Here is an 18,007-nt window from a genome sequence, read left to right as displayed (position 1 = left end):
CTGTGTTCCAGCCGTGCTTTTCCTGCCAGTCCTGCCTGATGCCTGCACCTATCCAGGTGTCCCTGTCTCTCAAGTGGGATCAGCAGCCACGGCCAGACACCGCCCTGGAGTAGCACCTGGCAGCTGCCTGCTGCACAAGCCTGGCCTCACCATCAGAGGCTCCAGTGAAAACCCAGGCAGCTGTCATAGTCACGCCCCTTCCAGGGTAGTCTGGTTTGTGGCACAGTGGGGCCACACATACCCCCGCGTGCTCACGCCTTCCAGTCAGGGCGTGAGCGTGACAGTAGCCTTACCAAGTCCAGAAGAATTCCCAGGAATTTCTGACAGTTTGAGGGAACAAGCCATGACTTTTCCAGATTGACTAGCCACCCGAGACCCTGCAGGGATGATATGTGGTTTAGCTGGGTACTACACTGGACATCCCACTTCCGCACTATTAAGAAATCGTCCAGGTATTGTATGACCAGGGTATCCTGTTGTCTTAAACAGGCCATGACTTCCGCAATTACTTTAGTAAATACACGCAGCATCATGGACAAATCGAATGGCATAGCGGCGAATTGAAAATGGTTAACCTGGTCGCCTAGCTGTACCGTCACTCAGATATTGCTGGTGATCCTGGTAAATAGGCAGATGGTAATAGGCATCCTTTAAATCTAGGACTGTCATCAAACACCTGGGAAACAGAAGTTTAGTTGCAGACTTGATGGATTCCATCTTCAAAGTATGACACTGCAGGAATCTATTTAGCCTTCTCAAATTTATAATGGTTCTAAAAAAAACATCAGGTTTGGAAATTAGGAATAAGGGAGAATAAAACCCTTTCCCTTCCTGGCCCCTAGGGACTTCCACCAGGACTCTTATCCCTTAACTGTAAAATTTCCATTTCCAGGGCCCATTGTCGGTCAGGGGACTTTTTGAAAGTTGTTAACAGGAAAGAGTCCGGAGGTATACTCCGAAACTCCAATTTTAGACCGGATGATATAATACCAAGGATCCAGGCGCTGGCTGTTATATGGACCCACTGATTGTAAAAATATTTGAATCTACCACTCACCGAGATATTAAGGCTAGCGATAGTTGCACCTACGCGTAGACGATGAGGCCTCACCCAAGTAAGCATCTCTCTGCTTTGGTTCTGCCGGTTCCCAGTCTCAGTCTGCCTGTTTGCTTCGGAAGTACGACCTCTTAAAAGGCGTTTCTGAAAGCAGACAAATTAGGGAACCCTCTTTCTGTCAGTTGCCTTCGTGAGGATTTCATCCAGAACTGGGCCAAACAAGAACTCACCCCGGCATGGAATGGCACATAATTTTGCTCCCTTCCAGCTCTTCAGCCAGATCGCTCGGCGGTCAGCAGATCTGGCAGCCAACCGTAAAGAATCCACTGAAGCATCCACAAGGTAAGCCGCCCCTGCGCAGATTTGTGAGAGGGAGTCTAGCAACTTAATCTCTAGAGACCTTGGAACGTAACTGATCCTTCAGCTGGCCCAGCCAGACCATCATGGATCTGGCGGAGCATGTACTTGCAATTGCTGGCTTAAAAGCCCCAGTTGATGACTCCCACACCAGCTTTAGGAGCATGTCTGCTTTTCTGTCAGACGGATCCTTCAGAAGACCCCCGTCTTCCAGCGCTAGCGCAGATCTCTGATGAGGAGGTCATGGCCGCATCCACCTTAGGAATCTTAACCCATTCCACCAGTACATCATCCTCAAATGGGTATCTCCGTTTTGCAGCGGATGGCAGGAATCCCATATACGGCTTGTCCCATTCCCTTTTAATGAGGCTTTTAACTGTCAATTGCCAGGAAGGACTTGAGTCCTCTGACAAGCCTGCAAGCATGAAATTTTGAGCCAATTTGGGCTCTCTACTGTCCTTGACCCCCCATAGTGGCTCACATGGACCTCACTAATGAGTCCATATTTTCAACAGAGAAGCAAGGCCTCCCCTCTGCGTCCGAAGTTGATAAAGATGAAGGGGACACTGAGGACTCAAACTGCTGTCCCCCCATCGACAGACTAGATTCTGAGCTCACTCCAATGCTAGCTCATTTATGGGCTTTTCCATTAAGGGAATTCCTAATTTCTTCCCTAAAGACAGCCCTTAGATCCGATGTATGAACAGGAGCCTCCTCCTCCAGGGTCTGGCATATGCAAGACTGACAAAGCCTTTTAGCATAGCTGTCAGGCAGGGGTACTGTGCACAAAGCACATTGCTTGTGCTTAGTCTTTGCGGAACTCTTAACCTGGGAATAGAGCATAGAAGGGGGAAATCTGCTTACCAGGTGATCAGATCACACTCACCACCCGAAGCTGTATCTCAGTGGAGTACTGGTTCTGGGAAAGGGGATCCGGTGCACAACGTAGGAATCCCAGACGGCTGCCAGCCCCATTCTTGCTAGTGGTTTCATTCACCCTGGAGCGTCTGCTCATTCTGTGCTGCTCGAACACCTCCGCAGGCGGTGCCTCCATATCCCCCAGAGAGGACATTCTTGCTGCACACTGCTGTAGCCCCGGTGTCCACTTAAAGCCTGACCAGAAGTTTTCACCTTCACTTCTGGGTCACAGGCGCTTTACTGCTGCTGTTGGAAGATGCCAGCTGGCTTTCTGGATGAACGCAGGGAGCTTCCCTCCACCTGCGCTGCGCCCACGTGACCCAGGGATTGCGACATCCATCTGCCAGATGAGGGGTCTGCGTGCATAGCACCCCAATGCTGTTTCTGGCATCCCAGGCTCTGTCGTTCTCTCAGATACCACACAGAGGCTGCTTGGACCCAGGTAAGCTTGCTTCCCGCAGGTTCCCACTTCAAGACAAAAACCCAACTGAGGAGGTGAGGGAAACCGCCCCTTTTTTTAACCTGTATGTTCCTGTTCTGAAAGTGGGCGGATCCCCTCCCTCGTGGGTGCCGTCGTGGTGATAGGAAAACAGGAAGCTCTCCATTTTAAAATATAGGTTTTACCTGCAAAACTTTGGCAAAGAACAATTTTGAACCCCTCCATAATTTGTATCAAATTATTACGTCAGTGCAGTCTCTTTCATTTGCAGCCATAGTTTGGCAACTATGTGTCACTACAAGTGTGGAGAATATATTTTTACTTCAAGTCTCTAATCTACTGAAAGATAAAATTTGTCTCCCAAACCATGCAATCTGAAAAAGCAACATGGAACAATTGAAAATGTGCTGATCTACCTTTCCCCTTCATGTTTTTATTTCTCAAATGGATTTATTCAAAAGTGAACAATAAAGTTAAGGAGAACCACAGGCACTTACTGGCCAAGATTACCCTAATGCTGATGACGTTTAAGAGAAAAACACACTAAGAAAAGTTGGCCAGGAACTAGGTCTTAGGTGACCAATTCAAGGCAGGTCCCCGTTGACTTCTCCGTGCCCCATAGGAGAGGCCTGTCAATCTAGGGGATCAGGTGGGGTGAAGCCACTGGAGACCTGTTTCGGACTACTCATCCAAGATGCAGCCGCTGGTGGACTTCACAAAGTAAACTAAATCTAAAATGCCACAGTGTTTCAAGAGTACAATATAGATGGCTGCAATAATGTAACTAGTACCCAATTCATGCTGCCTGTGGCTTGGACAGCATGAATCTATCAGTTACTGTCAACTGAATGTACTGTAGTGTTAATTAAACCTTGCATTCGCATGAAACGATTTATTCCAGTTTAGTAGATTACTGCCATATAATTAATGCCATTCTAAAAATAGAAATCAAGTTTCCCTATACATCACTGTGGTTTATGTATAGAAACTGAATAACAGAGCTGATGAGTCACTGATCCACTAAAGACTCTGCTGCATGATAAGGAGGTTCCATTGTGTAAGAAAATCATCCCAAGTGACATGCATTTCCACCACACAATTTTAATATCCATTTGGGAGTGAAGGCTGGTGGAACAGAACTAAGGGTATAGGCACACAGGTGGGTTCTGCTCCGTACCACGCTTGGAAAAAAAAGGCACTAAAGAAATACCAAAAAGAATGAACCTATGAACAGCAAGTTTTTCTTACATAGCAGTACATATGTCAAGTCTTGAGCCCCTTTTAACTGCTCCAGGGATCCAAAAATGAAAAGAGGTTAAAAAAGTGACTTTACCATTCAGGTGGCTTCTGCTTGGAATTCATTTTATTTCTATTTAAAGTTTTGTCTGTCTAATGGCCAATGTGAACTTGCTCCCACATGTTGCATGTATACCAACTTATACTCCAGTTAATTTCTTTTGGTTTTGCTTTAGGTTCTTGCACTTAGTTAAGGTTAAGAGCCTGGCCTCCCTTTCTTTGAGCTGGGTATTACGTTTATATAGCTTCCCAAGCCTGGTTGTCCATAGTTGGTCTCTGGTCCTGCTCGGCCCTTATTTCACATTTAGGTAATTTTTGACACATGGTAAGGTTTTAATACTAAAAAGGTTAGGACTGTCCTGACTGGGTACACCTTGTCGCGGTGGGATGGCCTTTACGCTTTTTTTCCATCAAAAACAGTGTGTACTAAGTACCCCATGTTATTTATACTGTATGTACAATTGCTTTCTACTATCTTAGATCAGGGAAAATGTTCATTTTGTTTTGTCACTAGATTATGAAATACAAGTTATTTAAAAAAAGAAGGAGCATGCTGCAAAACTTTGCACCATTTCCACAACATATTAAGCATGCGCTGGCTGCAGATTCTTCCATGCATAGAGGTGGTATCTGCACAACTCTCCGGTGAATATCAGCATATGACATACGGATTTTGCTATAGCATCCCATGAGTATTATTGCTGTGGCTCTAAGCCAAGTGTGGTCTTACCATTTCATCTGAGAATCACCAAATAGTCATGAAAAAGTGCAGAAACTGGAGGCTTCTTAGATCCCTAAAGTGGTGTAGGCCCCCAGGGCACATGCATGTCACCTTCAAGTAATCCAGCCCAGTACACGGATAATCAGGCAGTTTGCTGAAATACAATGATTATTAGAATTGAAATATGTTAAGGGATGCATAAAAGGAGTTATCAAGATGGAACATTATCTTTAGAGGTTTTTAAAATACTAATATACTTTAGAAATTGAGCAGCCAGGATGGACACTTCGCTTGTTAGCCTGGGTTTGCACACATCAGTGGTGGATGTAACAGGGGCTAGCTCACTATAGTAACTAAGCCAGCCTAGTCACCAGCCTTCCGCCGATACCTAGGAAAAAAAAGTCTGGTTTAGTTATTGAAACGAGCGTCAGCTAGCACCCTTCACAGTACTGGTCACTGGAACCACTCTAATATTAAAGTAGAAGTGGGGCTGCTGGGATCTGCGCTAACAATTTGAGACCAGTGCGCTTTAATACAAGTGTTAGCAAGTTGTATATACACACTCCGCAATGTTGAAACTGCAGTACCAAGAATGACAAGCTGCAAGGTTATGCAGATTGAGGAAGCAAGAGGTATCACCAAGATCTGAAAAACGATCAAAATTTCAAGCACTTCTGAAATATGTGGAACGTGGGAGGAACATAAAAGGCAGATTGAAAGCAATTTTTTTTAGCCATTTGAAACCCCAAATCAAACCAAGTCTTGTGAGAGGATTATTGCCAAATTGAGAGGCAAACCAGGGATTCTCACTCTGGCAGATCGCCACACTTGTAGCGTGTGAGAACAATTCTGAAATTAAAATTACATCAAGGTGCATAAAGGTAAAACCTTCTCACGACTGGATTGTCAGATTAGTGAAGTGACTAGTGTGTCTACACAAACTAAGAAGGCATTTGCAGGACATTTGGGCTATGAGCCAGACGTCCACTTACAAGTGTCCTATGATAGCATTATTTATTTCATGGTGCTTTACATGTGAAAATGGGTGTACATAAACAAGTACAATAATCCTGAACAAAACGAGTCACCAACTGGTACACGAGGAGAGGTCATAGACTACAAGGGATGAGTGAGGATACAGTAGGTGAGGGCAGAGCTGGTCATGTAGTGTATGATGGAACTAGGGTTAATGAAGGTTGTAGGCTTGTCGAAAGGTCGGTCTTCAGGTTCCTTTTGAAGGTTTCCACGGTAGGCAAGAGTCTGATGGGTTAGAGAGTTAGAGTAGGGGGGAATGCATAGGAAAACTCTTGTATGCGATTGTGGGAAGTGGAGATAATAGGGGAGTAGAGCAGTGTTCCCTAACTCTGGTCCTCAAGAGCCACCATCAGGTCATATTTTCAGGATTTCCTTAGTATTGCAAAGGCGATAATTGCATCACCTGGACAGGTAAGCATTCAATGACCTGTGCAATACTAAAGAAATCCTCAAAACATGACCTGTTGGTGGCTCATGAGGACCGGAGTTGGGGGAACACTTGAGTAGAGAATGAGATCTTTTGAGGATCGGAGGTTGCGTGCAGGTAAGTACCGGGAGACGAGGTCACAGATGTACAGAGGAGACAGGTTGTAGATGGCTTTGTACGCCAGGGTTAGGGTTTTGAACTGAAGTCTCTGGGCAATGGGAAGCCAGTGAAGGGATTGACAGAGGAGAGGCCAGGGAATAGCAGGGAAATAAGGAGGATTAGTTGGACAGTGGAGTTTAGGATACATTGGAGGGGGTGTGAGTGTCAGAGGGGAGGCCACAAAGCAGGAGGTTGCAGTAGTCGAGGCAGGAGATGAAGGCATGCATTAGTGTTTTTGCAGATTCTTGGTTAAGGAATGTATGGATCCGGAAAATATTTTTGAGTTGGCATCGGCAGGAAGTGGAAAGGGCTTGGATATATGGTTTGAAGGAGAGGTGAGAGTCAATGATTACCCTAAAGCAACGCGCTTGCAGGTCTGAGGAGAATGGGCAGCCATTGACTTTGAGGGGTGGGAGTGAGATGAGGGAAAGATGATGAATTCTGTTTTATCATGTAAACTTTTAGAAATTTAGTAATAGACAGACATTGGGCCCGATGTCACCTCCATACTAACCAGAATCCCACAGAGAGGTAGATCCATGTCATTGGTATAGAGGTGCTCCTGAAAGCCATGGGACTCTGAGCTTTCACAGGAAGGTGTAGATGGAGAAGACCAGAGGTACTAGAACCGAACCTTGGTGGACAATGACAGGTAGGGGGAAAGATGAGGAAGTGGTGTGTGAGTGGGAGACGCTGAATGTCTGGTCTATTCTACTGACAGCACTCCACTGATCTCCAAGACTACAATGATGCAGAGCATGACAATTAGAGGCTGAAAAGGAGGCCTATCCTCTTCTGCAATAAGTCCTACTTTTCTCTTGGATGCAATGATAGCCAGAGATTGATCCTCCTTCTGGTTTTATTGTGTGGGTGGCATAATGTACGGTAACCAGACCCCTCAAGTCTTAAATCCTAGGTACACCAACAGCTCAGCATTACAGATTTGAGCATGTAACCAGTGTTACAGCCATTTCTCCATTGGGTTCCAGTAGCAGTTTTTCAAAATGACAATGCCAGGTTGCATGTACTACTGCCAGCAGCCTGAAGGAGATCTGGACGTCATTGGTTGACAATTGTAAAGAGCTGCCAGCATCAGATCTTGATGATTTCCGTTCCCAAGTGTATTCAGTGTGGCAGAGCACTCCTCGGACAAGATCACTGATAAAAATACACACACTTGCATGCCTTGGCTGCCGAGTGTGGTGCTCAAACCACACTAGGATTGAAGATTGTTTTTATTTTTCAGAATTTACATATTAACATGCCTAACCATACTGTGATTTCCAAAACTTCATGACTTCACCTTCTTGGTGCTCAAATTTTAATGTTAAAGGTATATCTTCATTTGTTTAAAGGGATTGCTCAGTTCGAAGAAAGGTTACTGACTGTTCATAATCTAGCCATGGCCTTGATCTGCACACTCATAACTTAATTAACTTGAGAAGTGCTTCCCGTGGAAAAAACGGTTTCCTCAACATGGGAAAAGGGTTTCCGAAAGGCTACAAAAAAAGAATGTGATACAGCTGAAATTTTCACAATTTTTAGGGAAAGTCCCAGGCTCTTCTTGGAAATTCTGGTCTGTAAAATAGCACCCCATTGTCTAAGACAAACTGCACGCATATAAATGAAAAAAAAATAATTTGTGGGAAGGGATAGGGATATGAACTGATTGCTGCATGATTCATTACCTCCATGTATTTAATAAGACAGGAACAGCACCAGACAATACCTCATGGGTCATTCTATGTCAAGTGAACCAATGATTTTTACCTCTATATTTTTAATTCTTTTGAGATTTTGTTATTTGGTAATAGTGTGTCAGAATGCAAAATGTGAAAAAAAAAAATTATATATATATATATATATATATATATATATATATATATATATATATATATATATATATATATATTTAATTGATTTCGGAAAAAGTGCGAATTTCGGTGTTTCCTGCCTTTACATTTCTCCTCATAACTCAGGCTAGAAAAAACCTAGAGAAACAAAATAAACACCATTCTACTCAGAACTATACAGGTTTCACCAGATATGTCACAAGTGTATCTTTGTTAATATTTTACCCATGCGAACAGAAATGCAAAATTTTAAAATGCATTTCCGAAAAAAACGTTTAATTTCAAAATGTTAAAAACTGCACATGTGCCTGCTATGCTCCTAGCCACATCTATACCAAAATACAAGCTGGGATCGTGATGGGATCATATTTTAAAAAATAAAACTATTACAGTGTCAATTCGAAAATCTTGAATTCAAATCTGTTCAGCCTGTGGTCTAACAGTGTGGGGTCTATATTTACCCAATAATCCATAATTTTTAGATATTACTGTATTATTTTATTATGTTACAGCTTAGAAGCAGAAGAGGACAGAGGAGAAGCTTTGTTAGGGCTGAGGATGACCAGGGGTAGACGGTGACTGCAGAGCAGATGACAGGCCGGCAGCTCGGGCCTCCAGAGGCACACCAAATCTTAACACCCAGGGGGCGCCCCCTGACGAAGGTGTTCCGAAACGCGCGTTGGGGTGGACACTGGGACCCTCTACCTGTCAGCACTTGCCTGCATTTTTTGGGGTGATGTATTCCTATTTATCTGAAATTGAATATTATATGTCTACCCTATATTCAGCATGTTTTTAGGCTCTATTAGGAGCTGGGACGGCACTGACCTGTATATGATCTAACTTGGCATATATTTATGTAAACTCTTACATTTTTTACATGCTTTTGGATACATTTATTGCCCTTTGATATCTGCATACATTGTATATACTATATCTATTAATATGGCAGGTATGGTTTTTCAGTGCCCTTTCTATATCTTGTTTGGTGGCTATCCATTGCTGCCACCGCTTCTATGCCTTCCACAATAAAGCATATTTTACTGAAAGACCATAGGTTATTGTTTGGATTTTTCCCTCCCCCTTTTCTAATGACAAATGGGTGCAGAGGGTAGAGGACCCTGTCCTTGCGGACTTACATTCTACTGCAACGCTTCAATGGATCCCACTAATTCTGAGAATAGTTTTTCGTGACATATTGCACTTCATGTTAGTGGTAGAATTTCTTCAATAGGACTTGTGTTTATTTATGAAATCAATGGAAACTTGGCAAAAATGTTGAAAATTTTGCAACTTTTAATTTTTGTGCCCTTAAATCAGAGTCATATCGCACAAACTAGTTACCATATATACTCGAGTATAAGCCAAAATTTTCAGTCCATTTTTTTTAGGCTGAAAGTGCCCCTCTCAGCTTATACTCTAGTCATTGCCCCAGGGGGTCGGCGGGGGAGGGGGAGCGGTGGCTGTCACATACTCACCTGCTCCCGGCGCGGTCCCTGCTTCTCTGATGGTCTCCAGGCGCCGGACAGCTCTTCCTGTGTTCAGCGGTCATGTGGTACCGCTCATTAAAGTAATTAATATGTACGCGACTCCACACCCATAGAGATGGAGCGCATATTCATTACTTTAATGAGTGGTACCATGTGACCGTAGAACACAGGAATAGGCTGCCGGTGCCAGAGACCATCGCATCAGAGAAGCTGCCAGGGACTGCGCCGGGAGGGTGAGTATGACGGGGGACATACTCGCCTCTTTTCCTGAGCAGGCGGGGACACAGGCACTTGCGATATTCACCTGTCCCACTGCTGGGTTCCGTCTTCCGCGTCCTCTGGGCTGTGATGTTCAGGTTAGAGGGTGTGATGACGTGGTTAGTGCATGCCCTCTGCCTGAACAATCACTGCAGAGACCCGGAAGACAGGGCACGTGGCAGTGGAACAGGGACAGGTGAATATTGCAAGTGCCGGTGTCCCCATCAACTCAGGAAAAGAGGAGAGTATGATTTTTTTGTTATTGCAGCAGCATATGGGGCATATTATTCTATGGAGCATCTTATGGGGCCATAATCAACCTTTATGCAGCATTATATGGGGCATATTTTTGTATGAAGCATCTTATGGGGCCCATCAAACTTTATGGAGCATTATATGGGGTGTATTTTGTATGGATTATATGGAGCTCCTGATTCAATATATAGGTTAGGCTATGGGTTGAACTGGATGGACTTAAAGTCTTACTATGTAATATGAATATTCAAAAACACTTAACCTACAGATGTCTCAATTTTACTTTTATTGGTATCTATTTTTATTTTTTAAATTTACCAGTAGCTGCTGCATTTCCCATCCTAGGCTTATACGCGAGTCATTAAGTTTTCCCATTTTATTTTAAAATTAGGGGTCTCTGCTTATACGGTAATAACATTTCCCACATGTCTACTTTACATCAGAACAATTTTGGAAACAATTTTTTTGTTAGGACATTATAGGGTTAAAAGTTGACCAGCAACTTCTAATTTTCTCAACAAAATTTACAAAACAATTTTTTTTTTTTTTTTTGGGGGGGGGACTAGCTCAATTGAAAATTAACCGCAAAATGTGCTGCGCAATTTCTCCTGAATACACAGATACCCCGTATGTGGGGGAAAGCCACTGTTTGGGTTTGTGCACACGTTACGGAATAGTGTGCGGATTTTTCTGCACTGCTTTTGGTAAATCCACAGGAAATCTGCACTGCGGAATCACTGCGTTTTTTTTGTGCGGATTCCACCTGCGGATTCCTATTGAGGAGCAGGTGTAAACCGGTGCGGAATCTGCACAAAGAATTGACATGCTGCGGAACAAACAACGCAGCGTTTCCACGCGTTTTTTTCCGCAGCATGTGCACTGCGGATTTGGTTTTCCATAGGTTTACATGGTACTGTAAACTCATGGAAAACTGCTGCGAATCTGCAGCGGCCAATCCGCTGTGGATCCGCAGCAAAATCCGCAACGTGTGCACATAGCCTTTGGGAGTGAACACGGTTTCACTTTTTGAACCCAAAATTGGCTGGAATCAATGGCGGGTGCCATGCCGTGTTTGGAGACCCCCTGATCTACCTACCTAAACAGTGGAACCCCCCCAATTCTAACTCCAACTCTAACAGCCCTACCCCAGACCCTAATCACAACCCCACCATATCCCCAACCCTAACCCCAAACGGAAAAATGGAAATAAAATACTTTATATTAGTATATGTAAGCGCCAGCCGGAAAGCACAGTGGTGACGTCACCGCTGTAATCTGCTTTCCGGCCGGCCGGCGCTTACACAGTGCAGGGAAGCACAGCGCCGGGGGACAGACACCGGAATGTAAGTATGTAGTGTTTGTTTTTTTTTACGTTTACGCTGGTAACCAGGGTAAACATCGGGTTACTAAGTGCGGCCCTGCGCTTAGTAACCCGATGTTTACCCTGGTTACCAGTGAAGACATCGCTGGATCGGTGTCACACACGCCGATTCAGCGATGTCTACGGGAGATCCAGCGACGAAATAAAGTTCTGGCCTTTCTGCTCCGACCAACGATGGCACAGCAGGATCCTGATCGCTGCTGCGTGTCAAACTCAACGATATCGCTATCCAGGAGCTGCAACGTCACGGATCGCTAGCGATATCGTTCAGTGTGAAGGTACCTTTAGTCACGGTCTTGTTTTTACTATTGCACAAGTGGATTTTATGCCAAGTTCATCCAAATTATACTCATGTGTTAAGTGTGAAAATCAAAATTGTTTTCTTTGTACCTTTTTAAAGTATCACAAGATATTTTACAATGTAACCAACTGTGCAAAAAAAGGCAGATTATGTTGCGCATTAACCCCCAAAGCAGTTTAGAATTCTGACCAGTGTCACCATGAGGCAAGAACTCTGGAACTCTTCAACGGATCCCACTGACTAAGGGCTCCTTCTCACTTGCGAGAAATACGGCCGAGTCTCGCAGGTTAAAACCCTGCTCTGGCGCCGGAACTCCAGAGCGGAGCATGCAGCTCCATGTATTGCTGTGCGGCTGCACGCTCCGCTCTGGAGTGCTGGTGCCAGAGCTGGGTTTTAACCTGCGAGACTCGGCCGTATTTCTCGCAAGTGAGAAGAAGCCCTAAGAATGCTTAGGTCCTACGCTCAATGCATTCTTAGGAATGGAGGCCGCGGCTTGCACCGCTGAGAGCCAGGGGCCGTCGGAGGGCGAGTACATGCATATTTTTATTCTTTTTTTTTTACATGAATATGGATCCCAGGGCCTGAAGGAGAGTCTCCTCTTCTCCAGATCCTGGGAACTATCCGCACCGCACACGCCGTATAAGATGACTGGGCGTATAAGATGACCCCCATCTTATACGGCGAGTATATCCCAAACTCCATATTTTATATGGAAAAGTTGGGGTCATCTTATACAGCAGAAAATATAGTAATATATATATATATATATATCCCCAAAAATGATACCATTTTAAAAACAGCACCCCCTGACATATTGAAAACTGCTATCAGGTAGTTTGTTAACCCTTCAGGTGATTTTCAGGAATTACGGTAATGCAAAGTGGCATGACAAATGAAAATGTGTATTTTTACCACAAAATGCCGCTAACTTCTGAACAGGTTACAACAGCTGTCAGACTCTAAGGACACTATTTGGTCATGAGTTGCCATGGCAAACATCAGGACCACACAATCATGATCTGAGGGCACCGGTGGGGATAAAGAGGGAGACCCCACACTCTGTTAACCATTTAGAATGATGTAGTTGTCACTATTGACAGCAGAATCTAAGGGGTTAAACAGATATGGACGGTGCAAACACTGATGCAGCAAGTTGTCAGCTATAGGGTACAGCCGACAGCTGCGGGATTGTCACCTGTATGGGGATGCCATTCTCTTATATCTCAGGTCAGTTAAAAGACGTATTGGGAGATACTCTGAAACAGTTATGTAAAATTGGGGAGCAATTATTTACTAAGAGCACTACACAAGCGACTCTAACCCCTTAACGTCCAAAGACTGACATCGCACATAATGAGCAGGTGACAGTTCCTGTACCATGTCTGGCATGACCAAACTGTTCCTGCATGTAAACCTGTAGTGACAGTTTTGTCCCACCAGCCGTTGGTCCCCACAATCAGGGCTCGGAGATCAGTCAGTTAATGTGACTGACCGATCTCAGCATGATCGGGCAAGAGGTGCTGAAATATCAACACCTCCTGCCCGATCACAGCAGGAGCCCGATGCTGCTCGTGCCAGCACCGTCCCTGGCTGTTTAACCCCTTAAATACTGCAATCAAGACCGATCTCAACATTTAAAAAGCAGGCAGAGGGAGGGAGCTCCCTCTGCCTTCAGATCAGCGCCCCTACAACATAATTGAGGAAGCTCGATCATTGTCATTTGACCCAGGGTAATCAAGCTACGGAAAGCATTGTAGAGTATGCTCTGAGGATGGTCCAAGATGCTTCTGTATAGGTATAATGCATTACAATGCTAGTGTGTTAAAGTAAAAAAAAACAAAAAAAAAAAACACCACATTTGGTATCGCCATGTTTGGAATGACCAGATCTATAAAGACTGTCACATTAGTTAACCCCTTCAGTTAATGCTGTGAAAAAAAAAAAAAAAACGACAATTCCTGAATTACTGGCTTTTATTCATTCTGCCTCACCATAAATTGGAATAGAAAGCGATTAAGAAAAAAACAACAAAAAAAAAAGTCATGAGGCTGAAAATGGTACCAATAAAAACGTCAGCTCGTCCCGCAAAAAAACAAGCCATCATATGACTGTAGGCAGAAATATGGAAAAATTCTAGCGTCTTTTAGTGTGTGACAGCAGCCAAACATAAAAAACCTGATATAAATCTGGTATCGCTGTAATCGCACCAACCCGAAGAATAAAGTCGTCCAATCTTATATGCGCAAGGAACGGTATAAAAAAAAATTAAATAAAATCAATTCTTCACATACTGTTGATATATATATATATATATATATATATATATATATATATATATATATTTAAATTCTGCCTCCCAAAGAGTGCAATAAGACTCGGCGCACATTTATCCTGTGCTCTACGCTGAGCACAAATCTCTGAAATACATGGTTCAGATGGAACCCCTGGCAGAAGAAGATTCATTATGAATAAGGCAAATGGAGGCACGGTGGATGATCTCTGGCCTATGATCTGGCAGTGTCCATCTTTTTGGGTGTGCATAAAAGAACGGTCCGCCACAGTTTTGTGTACCTCTGAACAGAGACCAGAAGTGCAGAGTTACTCTGCTGCCTCATTTTTTAATGGATCCCTCAGAGGTTTCATCTGAATTGCATTACATGGAGATTTAGATGGAAACCCCAAAGTAAGTGCTCAGCACAGAGTTCCGGATAAGTGTGAAGATAAATGTTATGCAAGAATGTTCCCAATAAAAACTTCAAATCAATCCACACAAAAAGCAAACCACCCCTCTCAAGACCATCATCTATTAATGAAATGTAAGGGGGCTTCGAAGTTACTGGTAGTACAAAGGTTCTAGGAAAGCACTATGCTCCTCCACCACTCAAAAGAAATCAAGGGAATTCTGCGCTCCCAAATCCGAATGTCACACTCCCTTTTGAGTTCCACAGCGTGCCTCAACCACATTTAGCGTCCACATGTTGGGAATTTCTGTAGCGATAACAGCCCACCTAATTTACAGGTACGTGTCTTCAAAGCACAAGCAGTTTGCAAACTATTCTAGGAAAATCAAGCATGAAGAAGCAAATAGCGATCCGTCACTCCAGAGTCTCGACCGTATGGCAAAGTAGTACTGTATAGCCACATACAGGGGTTGGACAAAATAATGGAAACACCTGGAAACATCAACAATAGTTTAATATGGTGTAGGTCCACCTTTTGCGGCGACTACAGCCTCAATTCTCCGAGGCATGGAATCATACAAGGTGTGAATTGCTTCCAAAGGAATTTTAGCCCATTCTGCAGTTAAAACACCCTCCAGTTCTTTGAGCAACGATGGCAGCGGAAACCGACGTCTAATTTGAATCTCTAAAATCGACCATAAATGCTCAATAATGTTGAGGTCTGGGGATTGTGGGGGCCAGATGAGATGCTCAACTTCATTAGAATGTTCCTCGTGCCATGCTTTAACGATTCTAGCTGTATGAATTGGTGCATTATCATCATGAAAGATGGCATTCCCCTCTGGGAACAGTGCTTGAACCATTGGATGCACTTGGTCACCCAAAATGCCTAAATAATCTCGGCTGTTAATTCTTCCATGAAGGGATATCATTGGCCAGGCGGATCTCCACGAAATAGCACCCCAGATCAGAACAGTACCTCCACCATGTTCTATGGTTGGGAGAAGGCAGTCTGGATGGAATGCTTCTTTCGGCTGTCTCCAAACGTGCCGGAGGTCGGAAATAAGGTAAACGATGATTCGTTTGAGAATATCACGTTTCCACTGCTTGAGGGACCAATTCTGGAGGTTTCTACACCACTCTAAATGCTTGGAAACATTTGTCATTGAGAGCAGCGGTTTTCTAATTGCAGCTCGACGGTGGAATCCAGAATTGTGCAGCTCCCTACAAACAGTTTTCGTGGAAACTGGATTCTGTAGGTGTTCATTGAGCTCAGCAGTGATTTTCGGAGCCGTGGTCTTGCGATCCTCTCACAATTCGCTTTAGAGTCCGACGGTCTCGCTCAGTCAACTTTGACTTTCGGCCGGACCTGTGCTTTGCTGCGGACGTTTTTCTTTCCTTCTCTTTCAAACACAGTCATTACTCTGGAGACAGTACCTCTTGACACGCCAAGCATTCGGGCACTTTGTTACAGTAGCGCCTGCCATACGAGCACCAACAATTTGGCCTCTTTGAAAATCCGAGAGGTCTGCCATTGGTATCAGGTTCTCATCAATGTTCTTACAATTATGCAAAACAAACAGTTAATTTACATACACATATCACATAACAAATAATCAACTACAAAACATTACCATATGTCACGGTTTGCATGTTTATCACATGTTCGAAGATTATGCCAAAATGTTAGGTGTTTCCATTATTTTGTCCAACCCCTTTTGTTATTGCCATATTCAGCAGAAATTGTGTGACAAATTTTGGTGCCATTTTTCACCATGTGAAAGTGTAAAATCTGAGGCCAAAACAAAAAACAAAATTTTAGTGGTAAAAATGGAATCATCTTTTCTTCACTGTCCAATGGTGTAACGTTCTGTGACACACGTGGTGCCATTATGATCACTGCACCCATAGATTAATTCATTGAGATGTTACCTCATTTTACAAACTACACTTATTGAGGAAGGGGGGGATTTCTGCTGTTCTGGCATCTCAGGGGCTTTCCTAGTGGATCATAGCATCCACAAACCAGAACAGTAAAATATACACTATAAAAAGCCACCCTTTTCTTTGAGATTTGCACTGTGCCTGAAAAAGTATTTCCCAATTACACGTAGGGTATTGGTGCAATCAGGAAAAATTGCACAACAACTTTTTATAAACTTCTGAAGCACCTTGGGGTTCAAGGTGCTCATTAGTGATGAGCAAATGTACTCGGATAAGGCATTAACCAAGTATGCTCATGTTCGGTGTACTCGAAAAATAGGTTTGCGTTCCTGCGGCTGTTAGACAATCCCTGCATGTATTGTGCCTGTCTAAGACACGGTTAGTGCCTTATCAGATGAAGTTTGCTCATCACTAGTTCTCACCACACATCTAGATACACTCCTTGAGGGGTCTAGTTTCCAAAATGGGATAACTTATGAGGTTTTCCATTGTTTAGCAGACACCATGTTGTATTTGGAGAGCCCTTGATGTGCCTAAGGATTCCAGCCAATTTTTGCGTTCAGAAAGTCATATGGCACTCCTTCCTTTCCGAGCCCTGTGCCTAAATAGTTTCTCCACATACTGGGTATCGGCATGCTTAAGAGAAAATGCACCTCACAATTTGTTGTGCAATTTATCTTGTTACCATTGTGAAGGTAAAAACATTTGGAGCGAAAGTAAAATTTGTGAAAAAAGTTAAATGTTCATTGTTTCCTTCCACACTCCATTAATTCCTGTGAAGCGCCTGAAGGGTTAATAAACTTCTTGAATGGCGTTTTGATGACTTTTAGGGGTGCAGTTTTTAGAATGGTGTCACTTTTGGGTAGTTTGTCAGCTACATCCCCAAAATCCCTTAAAATGTGATGTGGTTCCTAAAAAATAAAAAAAAAATCTGGTATTCAAAATTTTGTTGGAAAAATGAGAAATCGCTGGTCAACTTTTAACCCTTATAACTTTAAGAAGAAAAAAAATGTTTCAAAAGTTGTGCTGATGTAAATTAGACATGTGGTAAATGTTATGCAATAACCATTTTGTGTGACAAACCATAGTTAAGGACATACCAATTAAAGTTTGAAAATTGTGAAAATACCAGAAATTTGGAGAAAATTTTCATAAATAAATGCAAGTCATATCACACAAATTTTACCACTCATGAAGTACAACATGTTAAGAAAAAAAAAAACTCAACTAGTGGGATCAATTTAAGCATTCCAGAATTGTTACCTCATAAAAGGGACACTGGTCTGAATTAAAAAAGGAGGCCCGGGCATTAAGCTACAAAAGGGCTCAGTCTGTTAATAGGACTTAAGTTGCCCGTCCATTGTATATTTTGACAAATTCATTTATACATATCTGGGTGATTGGAGACGCAAGTCAAATTAATTTATAACCCTAT

The 18,007-nt window shown here is 43.3% G+C and overlaps 1 protein-coding gene across 8 annotated transcripts in view; it reads right to left on the bottom strand.

Annotated features, from left to right (window-relative positions):
- Positions 1–18,007, bottom strand: part of TRIM13 (tripartite motif containing 13) — a 275,480-nt gene that overhangs the window by 182,499 nt on the left and 74,974 nt on the right. For 7 of the 8 annotated variants that reach the window (XR_013224054.1, XR_013224053.1, XR_013224057.1 and 4 more), the window contains exon 2: positions 4,798–4,942. The exons of the other annotated variant lie outside the window; for it this stretch is intronic. The gene's annotated coding sequence lies outside the window, so the exon portion shown is untranslated. The remainder of the gene's footprint in view (positions 1–4,797; positions 4,943–18,007) is intronic. 8 annotated transcript variants of the gene reach the window in all.

The sequence above is a fragment of the Ranitomeya variabilis genome, chromosome 3 (genome assembly GCF_051348905.1).
Source record: "Ranitomeya variabilis isolate aRanVar5 chromosome 3, aRanVar5.hap1, whole genome shotgun sequence".
NCBI classification, from domain to species: Eukaryota; Metazoa; Chordata; class Amphibia; order Anura; family Dendrobatidae; genus Ranitomeya; species Ranitomeya variabilis.
Note: the sequence above shows the minus strand (reverse complement) of the source record. Positions and strands in the feature narration are given on the sequence as shown.